This window comes from Phascolarctos cinereus, unplaced genomic scaffold, assembly GCF_003287225.1.
Source record: "Phascolarctos cinereus isolate Bilbo 61053 unplaced genomic scaffold, phaCin_HiC Scaffold_726;HRSCAF=1367, whole genome shotgun sequence".
In the NCBI taxonomy this organism is placed as follows: domain Eukaryota; kingdom Metazoa; phylum Chordata; class Mammalia; order Diprotodontia; family Phascolarctidae; genus Phascolarctos; species Phascolarctos cinereus.
The window spans coordinates 149,325,755-149,335,605 of record NW_027556098.1 but is presented as its reverse complement, the minus strand read 5'-3'; the positions used below and the strand labels follow the sequence as shown (position 1 = coordinate 149,335,605).

Here is a 9,851-nt window from a genome sequence, read left to right as displayed (position 1 = left end):
TAGCAAAACTCAGAACATACTTAAAAAACACAATTTATACATTAATTTCTGAAGTCTAAATCATGTGCAAGAAAATTTCAGATTGAACTCTAGGCAACACTCAATGTCTGAGTGAATTGAAATTAGGTGGGGATTTATCCAGGCCTTGTCAGCTTTCTTGTTTTATATAAGTCCAAGTTATCATTGCTAGCAGAGATAGCTCAAAATGAATTTCATCCAGTTCCTTGCAATGGGAGCAGCAGAGGTCAGAACAGTGGATGGGTTTGTTTCAGATTAGAAATGACTACTGCAGAGCTGCAATTCACCAACTACTTTGTAGCCTTTAAAAGTGTGGATTTCATTTGAGGGGACATCAGGTACCTGCTATATGGAAGATTATCACCATCACCATTTCATTTTCTCTCCAGAAAATGGTGTTCACAATCTATATGGGAAATGTGCCCTCTGTGAGAAGGAAATATCCAATGTTTTATGCATATTTTCTTTTTACATCTATTTGAACTTTTCTGAAATATGTAATTCAATGTGAGCAGAGGTGTTTGTAAGGACAGCTAGATGACACAGTCGATAGAGTACAAGGCTTGGAGTCAGGAAGAACTTCCGGAGCTCAAATATGGCCTCAGAAACTTACTGGCTCTATTTCTCTGGGCAAGCCACTTAATCCTGTTTGCCTCAGTTTCCTCATCTGTAAAATGATGTGGAAAAGGAAAAGGCAAACCACTCCAGTATTTTTGTCAAGAAAATCCCAAATGGGGTTATGTAGAATCAGACATGACTGAAATAATTGAACAACAACAGAGATGTTTACAGAAGGCAGAGCCAGTCTGAGAATAAGTGGTGAGGTGTAGGCAAGGGAGCAATTTGAATCCATGAAGTCCTTAGAATTCAAAGATCAAGACAGAGTAGAGAAACATATATTATCCTGATAATTAGTTCACAGAAATGTGTTGAAGCCAAAAGTCAAGACAGACTTATAGTTCAAAAGCTAGGAAATCATCTGAGAGTCAGAAAGTATATAGAAGCAGAGGTAAATACAGTGACCATAGCAATAAGCGTATCTGAATGATATTTTACACTTTACAATGTATCTCATATTCTTTATGTTTTTGGACCATCACAGCCTCTCTAGGTGGCAATCAGGACACATGCAATTATCTCCATTTGACAGATAAGGAAACTGAATCTCTTCAGAGGAGTGAAGGGATTTGCTTGAGGTCACAAAGCTAGTAAGTGATGAAACAGAGGGCTCCAGTCCTTGTATATATGCAATGTTTTGGTAGCTTGATACCCTTGCCTGAGTTTCTCTCTAAGACTGAATGATCATCTCTGCAGTTGCGCTTTTTTGAATATTATCCTTTTTTGCAACCCGTGTTTCTCCAGGAAGCCCTCCTTGATCTCTCCAGGTGGAAATGATCTTTTCATTCCTAGATTGCACATTATGTCTCATATCTTTTTCAAGGCTGTTATTGTAGTCCATTCTGTATTATATACTCACTGTGTAGGCAACGTTGATTGTATATTTTATTTTTATGTACATGTTGTATTCCCTCTGCTTACTTGCAAGCTCCATGAAGGTAGAGCAAGTTTTTACCTAAGACAGTGATTTGCACATTGAATTTAGTGAACTTAATTTTGAATAAATACCTAGAACCTTGTCCTTTTGACTCTAAGCACAACTTTCTCAGAGTGAATCAGTCTTGCTAATTTTCAAAGGCAGTAATCAAATCAAGGGAACAGTAGCATACATGAGACAACAGAGACAGAATTGTTGAAATTGTATCTGTAACTACTGCAAACAAGAAGCCTTTCATACTTTTGTATGTAAAGCTTCAAACTGTAGCAAGAGCCAGTGGTTATTCTTCAGAAATGTGGGCATCTCTGTTCAGGAAATGATATTAGGTTTCTCAAGATAAACAAAGAGTGAGTTAACCTTCCTGGAGCAGAGGATGGATGGCCAGAAATAAGAGCAGATACAGTTGTCACCCAGCTCCATCTGTGCTTAGGTGACTGTTGTGCTGTGGATAAGCACCACTCTATATATTTGTACCTCTGAATTGTCATGCCTAATGTATCTGGATTAAGGTATGAGGTGTATAAGTATCTGCACTCTCTCTGATTAAAGTACAAGGAACAATAGTGCAGAACATACTATTGGAACAAAGAATTGACACTGTAGGGGGATTTGTGAAATAAGTAACACCATGAAGATGATGCAATTATTGATTAGCCTCAAATCCCATTCTGGTTGTGTTTCAGACAAATCAAATTTCATAATTCCTCAGCTTCCTTCTCACTCTGCAATATCTCTCCACCATTCCAAGTCCCTGTTCCTATTGGTGATTGTCTTCCCGTTGCATCTGTGTGGGGGAGGAGAGAGTAACATAGGCTGATGGGGCTTCATTCCCATGCTTCCTGTGCTTCTGACTCTCAGGAGTTCAAGTTCATACTTTTACATGGGTCTCTTCCCCTCCCTGCTTCAGTTGTGTTCTCCCTTTAGAATGTAACTTCCTTGAGTGCAGGATATTTTTTTTGGGGGGGGGCTTGTATTTGTATCCCAAGCCTTGGGACAGTACAAGGCACATGATAAAAGCTAAATAAATATTTGTCCCCCCCATCCCCATTCAATTTCTTATATTAACAAGCTCTTTTTTCCACTATATATTTATTGAGTTGAATTTAAGGCATAAATTCTTACTACAGAAAATGAAAGGAAGAATATTTGAGGAGGAAAAAATGCGATAACTTTAGTGTATTAAGAAAAAGATTATGAAGAGATGTATAAAAAAATGAATGGTCAAATGTTCTGGAGATTATCTTTATGGATTGAGGCAGTATTACATAATGGTTTGAAAATGGACCTCAAAGCTGAGAAGATATGGGTTCAAGTCCTTCCTCTCATACATACTAGTTGTGACCATGAACAACTCTCTTAGCATTATAGTACTATAGACACTCTCTAAGACTATAAGTTGCAAAAAAGATAGGAACTTGCATTGTTAGAGGGAATTTCCTCACCTGGGAGTTCTTTATCCCAATGAATTTGGAGGTATAAACCCTATTTCCTAACTATATTATATGAGAATGGTGTTAGAAGGACCTTGATCTGGGAGAGCCTATTGAAATGAACTCCCACTTTTTTTTTTTCCTTTGCCAGGTATTTATTATAGGTTCAAGTTTCGAAAGCATCCTAATGGAGAAGAGGAGGATTTATAACATGGGTTGCCAATAGATCCATAACTGTTAACTTTGCCTCTGAGGCAAATAGAGGTATGAGTAGCATAAAAGGGTTCTAAAATTAATTTATAATTCATGATAGGAAAATAATGCAAAAACAATTAAAATTAAATTCAGCTAAGCAAAAGAGTGAAATAGCTACAATGATGGCTTTTACTCTATTGGACAAGTGAAACTATGAAATTTTTTTGTGACTCTTCCCTCTCAGGGAGTGAGCACTATTGAGCATGTAACTTAAGTCTAGAGCCTAGCCTTATGTTATTCATTTGGGGTTTTGCCTCACTCCATTGATTTTGATATAGACAAATTAGTTAGAATTTGGTCAATTTCAAATCTAGGTGTGATGTACAACAAGTCCATAGATATGTATATATGTATAATTATCACAAAAGGAAATATTGTTAAATAGTCTTTTAAAAATAGTAAGAATTTTTAGTAATGACTAGTTCTCATATTTAAGAGTGCACACATACCTTCTGCCTGTCTAAGAGTTGCTGGACACTCACCACATCCTTAAATAACATTGATTGGTTTAAAAATTGTAGCATATTAAATATCAAAGAAACACAAAATCTCAGAGATTTATAAGGGACCTCTTTGGTTGTCTAAACTAACTCATACATGAGGAAGACTTATTCCTACAATGTTTCTGACAAATGATTATTCGGTCTACACTTGATGGAGAGCTCACCAACTCCCAAGTCAGCCTATTCCATTTTTGGACAATTCTAATCATTTATTTCATTAAGCCTCAAACTGCTTTCTTACAACTTGTACCCACCGACCCTGTTTCTACTTTCTGCAGCCAAGAAAAATGAACTGCATTTTTTTTTCAGATGACAATCCTTCAGCTACTTAAAGGCAGTGATCATGTAATTTTATTTATTATAAGTAGCTCTGTTTGACTCTATTTTCCTACTAAGCTTCAACATGCATAAGGGCTTGGGCTATATCTTAATTTCACGCATCCTCCAACATTTAGCACAGTGTTCTGCACATGCTGAGTGTTTACCAAATATTTGCCGAATAAAGCACAAAATAATAAATGAATAAATGAACCAGAGGGCAAATATTAAATGAACAGGTCTGTTCCTTCTTTTACCTTACCAGAAAATCTAATGTTCATTGGAAAGGTCTTTCTTTGTCCAAAGAGCTTCTATTCCATTATACTTAGGGAAATGTCAGAATAGTAGATTTCCAACAGTCACAATGAATCGACATTAAAAAATGATAATGTGAAGTAGGAAAGAAAATAGATCAAGGGCAAGAAATGGTTTTCTCTTCAGATGCTTTGCAATTTTTCCTTACACACAACCACTAAATTGGTTTTATAAACAACAAATTACATCTTCAGTAGCACCCCTGACCCTTGATATGAGATTAGAAGGTAGAATGGATAGGGAAATGGAGGAGCATAAATGGAATAAGGTTAACAAGTAAATTGTATATTTATCCTTAACAATAGAGATGGAATCAGCAGACTAACTGTCACAAGGTCAGGGTTTTGTGGAGATCACATCTGCAAATGTTCAAAAGTTTGAGCTAAGAAAAAGTCAGTCAAAAATATATATAAGAAGCAATTCCCAAACTACCAGCAAACAAAAGATTGGAAACTGGCCTTTAAGTATTTCTTATATGTACATATGCCTTCAGGCAGGCATGTTAAAGTTAAGGTTTTAATACTCATTCAAGTCATAAGTGTGAGTCAGCACCAGCAATTTTTTAAAAAATGTAATCTTTTTTCTCTCTGAGTTATAGAAGGATTGTATGGACACAAAACCACAAGTTCCCAAGGAAGCAAATGGAGAGCAGTTAATTATTCTCATCTCATCAATGAAGAAAAAGAGGTACAGTGAAGATAAGTGAACAGTCTGAAGTTTTATAGCAAGTTCCTGCCATGACTGCAAATAGGAACTACACCTCGGTCTGGTGTGTGAGTCAGGAGACCTGGGTTCAATTCCGACTCCAAAACTTATTAACTGTATGATTTTAACCAATTTCCACAATCTCTTTACACCTTTTTGGCTTCACCTGTAAAGTGGTGATAAAATTTGCACTATATCAAAGGGTAATTATAAGAAAAATGCTTTGTTAAATTAAAAATAATCTACAGATGTTTAAAATTATGGAAGCAAGCCTACACTGTCTAGGAAATAGATGAATTATAAAGATATGAATAGGTCAGATGTTGAAAGTAGTGGAATAATTATATACCATCCCAGTCCAAAGTGGCCTCTTTCTCCTTTAAACGGTTTTTGCTCTGCTCTCATGAAAGTTATGACATACTTTGTCGTTTCTCCTGCTATACTGTAAAGTCCTTGAAAACTGGGATCATACCTTACTATGTTTTGTGTCTCTTATAGTACCTTGCATGTAACATACACTTTACAATCTATTCAATAAAAGAGTATTTTTATTTAAAAATCTTGCTAACTTTTGCTTGTATGTCCTTTTAGAGATATCTTGTATAAGCTTGGATCATAACTAGAAACTCTGCTAAAACACTTTAAATTAAAAGAAAGTTGTAAAAATACTCTTGGGCTTCAGTAGATACTAAATGAATATTTTTGAAAATGAGATGTATATCGATGGAGGTAGAGAGCAGGGGATGGAGGTGTTCAGACGGACTTACCGGTATCTAGCAGATCCAGCCAAGCTAGGAAAATTAAGAGCCTTTGTCTATTTTGTCAGGAGTAATTTTTCTCCCATTTCATCCTATAGAGGGGACATTCAAAGGTGGTTATTTAGGGATTCACAAAAACAGTGATATTGCTAATGTCAGCCATCAGTGTAATGGATAGATGAAGAGAGAACACTTGGTCTATAAAGACAAGATTGAATGAGAAAGGAGATGAAGCCAAAGAGACAGAGGAACCATGTAGCAAATAGTACTTAAGCTTTGATGTTACTGTATGATGATTGTGTTATGTGAGCTACATGCTGGTGGTAGAGGTCATTCTTAGTGTGGTCACTGAGTCAACTATAATGTAGGGCAGTGAAGTCAAACTGAAATAGGAATGGTGGGTTACATAGTACAACAATAGCCCTTCTTACTCCAAAGCAGTTACCTACAACCCCTCAGTGCCCCAGCAATCATGCTGAAGGTACCCACAATTGGAATTGATCTTGGCACCACTTATTCTTGTGTGAGAATCTTCCAACATGGGAAAGTGGAAACCATTGATAATGACCAAGGAACCAGGACCACTCTAATCTACATTGCCTTCATCAATATAGAACATTTAATCAGTGATGCTACAAAGAATCAATTTGCAATGAACCCTACCAACACAGTCTTTGATGCCAAACATTTGATTGTTTGCAGATTCCGTGATGTAGTTGTATGGTTAGACATGAAACATTGACCATTCATGGTGGTAAATAACACAGACAGGCCCAAGTTCCAAGTGGAGTACAACGGGGAGACCAAAGTTTCTAACAAGATGTATCTTCTATGGTCTTGACCAAGATGAAATAAATTGAAAAACTTATATTGGGAAGACTGTCACAAATGCTGTCATCATAGTACTGGCACCAACAACAGTCCACCAAAGATGCTGGAAGCATCATTCATCTCAGTGTGCTCCAAATCATCAATGAGCCAACCACTGCTGCCATTACATATGGCCTGAGCAAAAAGTGTTGATGCCAAGAGAAACGTGTTGATTTTTTAAATTATTTTATTTTATTTTATTTTATTTTTTGGTGCTAATTTTAAATAGATTTTATTCTCCAGGACAAGAATTACATTTCCACTTGTTTACAATACTGATAAAGTGAAATGTTCACCTCTGTCCCTCTGCACACATTCAAGCATTCAGAATGCCCAGATTTACACAGTAGCTTATGTTACTTTTAAGCCGCTTCTGCCTTGGCTACAAATTTGAGTCTTCCAATTTTTGGAAAGCTGTGTAGAATGCTCTTTCTTCTGGTGTGTTTAGTCAACCTCTTCAATGTTGGGTCCAGAAGAAGTGCCTCCAGATGGGGCTGCTTCACCCCCTGGAAACCCACCAGGCATGCCTCCTGGCATGTCCCCTTTACTCTGGGTAACTTCATAATGATGGGGTTGCAGACCTTCTCCAATTCTTTCTGCTGATGCTCAAATTCTTCCTTCTCTAGCCAGTTGATTATTTCATTATGCTTGTCAAGGATCTTCTGTTTGTCTTCATCACCAATTTTGCCTTTCACTTTTTCATACTCAATGGTAGCCTTCATGTTGAAAGCATAAGATTCAAGTGAATTCTTGGAACACACCTTGTCTCCCTGCTTCTCATCAGCCTTGTATTTCTCAGCTTCCTGGCCCATACGCTCAATGTCTTCTTTGCTCAGATGACCTTTATCATTGGTGATGGTGATCTTATTCTCCTTGCCTATGCTCTTATCCACAGCAGAAATATTGGGGATGCCATTTGCATCAATGTCAAATGTTACTTGAATCTGAAGACTACCCCTGGGTGCTGGGGGGATTCCTATGAGCTCAAACTTGCCAAGCAACAAGCCAAACTTGTTATCCTTTGTCATTGCTCTCTCACCTTCATAAACCTGAATAAGCACACCAGGCTGGTTGTCTGAATATATGGCGAAGGTCTGTGTCTGCTTGGTGGGGATGGTGGTATTATGTTTGATCAGAACTGTCATCACTCCACCAGCAGTTTCAATTCCAAGGGAAAGAGGAGCGACATCCAACAGCAGCAAGTCCTATACATTCTCAGATTTATTTCCAGACAAAATGGCAGCTGCACCAGAGGCAACAGCCTCATCAGCATTGATACTCTTGTTGAGTTCCTTGCCATTGAGGAAGTCTTGCAGAAGCTTCTGGATTTTGGGGATGCGAGTAGAACCACCCACCAGGATGATGTTATGAATCTGATTGATCTAGCTTGGCATCTCTTAAGGCCTTTTCCATAGGGTCCAGTGTGCCACAGAAGAGATCAGCATTAAGCTATTCGAAACAGGTTTGGGTGAATGATGTATAGAAGTCGATACTTTTAGAGAGGGAGTCAATCTTGATACTGGCCTGGCTACTAGAGGAGAGGGTATGCTTTGCATGTTCACAAGCAGTGCACAGATGACAAATAGCCCTCTTGTTCTCACTGATGTCCTTCTTGTGCTTTCGTTTGAACTTGGCAATGAAATGGTTGACCATTCAGTTGTCAGAGTCCTCCTCACCCAAGTGGGTGTCCCCAGCTATGGACTTGACTTCAAAGATGCCATCTTCAATGGTAAAGATGGAGACATCAAAAGTACCACCTCCAAGGTCAAAGATCAACACACTTCTCTTGGTACCAAACTTTTTGTCCAAGTCATAAGCAATAGTAGCAGCAGTTGTCTCATTGATGATTTGGAGCACATTGACATCAGCAATGGTTCCAGCATCTTTGGTGGCCTGACATTGGGAGTCATTGAAATAGGCTGGTACTGTGACCGTAGCATTTGTGACAGTCTTCCCAAGGTAAGCTTCAGCAATTTCTTTCATCTTGATCAAGACCATAGAAGATAGTTCTTTCGGATAGAAACTTTTGGTCTCCACTTTGTACTCTACTTGAACCTTAGGCCTGCCTGTATCATTCACCACCATGAAGGGCCAATGCTTCATATCTGACTGCACAATTGCATTATCGCAAATCTGCAACCAATCAAATGTTTGTAGGTTTCATTGCAACTTGATACTTTGAAGCATCATCAATTAAATATTCTGTGTTGGTGAAGGTGACGTAGCTTGGGGTGGTCTTGTTTCCTTGGTTATTAGCAATGATCTCCACTTTCCCATGTCGGGAGACTCCCACATAGGAGTAAGTGGTGCCAAGATCAATGCCAACCACTGTCCCTTCAACATGCTTGCTGGGGAGTCAGGGGTCATAGCTGATTGCTGTGGAGGATGAAGGGCTGCTGCCGCACGGAGTAGCAAATGTGTTGATCTTTGACCTTGAAGGTGGCACTTTGAAGGTTCCATTCTTACCATTAAAAATGACATCTTTGAAGTCAAGTCCAACAGTGGAAGATACCCACTTGGGTGGAGAAGACTTTGACAATCACATGGTCAACCATTTCATTGCTGAGTTCAAGTGAAAGCACAAGATGGATATCAGTGAGAACAAGATGATTGTCAGCCATTTGTGTACTACTTGTGACCATCCAAAGAGCACCCTATCTTCCAAAACCCAGGTCAGTTTTGAGATTGACAAGTGAAGATATTGACTTGTATCATCCATCACCATTTTGAAGAACTGAATGCTGACCTTTTATGTGGTACACTGGACTCTGTGGGAAAAGCCCCAAGAGATACTAAGCTAGAAAAATCATAGATTCATGACATCACCTTGATGAGTGGTTCCATATAGATACCTCAAGTCCAGAAATTCTTGTAAGACTTCTTCAAAAGCAAGGAGGTAACAAAAGAATCAATCCAAATGAGACTTATGCCTAAGGTACAGCTGTCCAGAGTGCCATCTTCCCTGGAGATAAATATGAGAATATATAGGACTTGCTGCCATTGGATGTCACTCCTCTTTCCCTTGGTATTGAAACTGCTGGGAGGCAGAGCCAAAATGACTGAGTAGAGGCAGGGATTCCCATGAACTCTCCCCAAACCCTGTCTAGATACCTTTAAATAATTA

The 9,851-nt window shown here is 38.4% G+C and overlaps 2 pseudogenes; one reads left to right on the top strand and one right to left on the bottom strand.

Moving 5' to 3' along the window:
• The first annotated feature begins 6,329 nt into the window (after window positions 1-6,329).
• LOC110198575 (heat shock cognate 71 kDa protein-like) lies at window positions 6,330-9,423 on the top strand (annotated as a pseudogene).
• Window positions 7,134-8,906, bottom strand: LOC110198576 (heat shock cognate 71 kDa protein pseudogene; annotated as a pseudogene).
• Window positions 9,424-9,851: the final 428 nt, after the last annotated feature.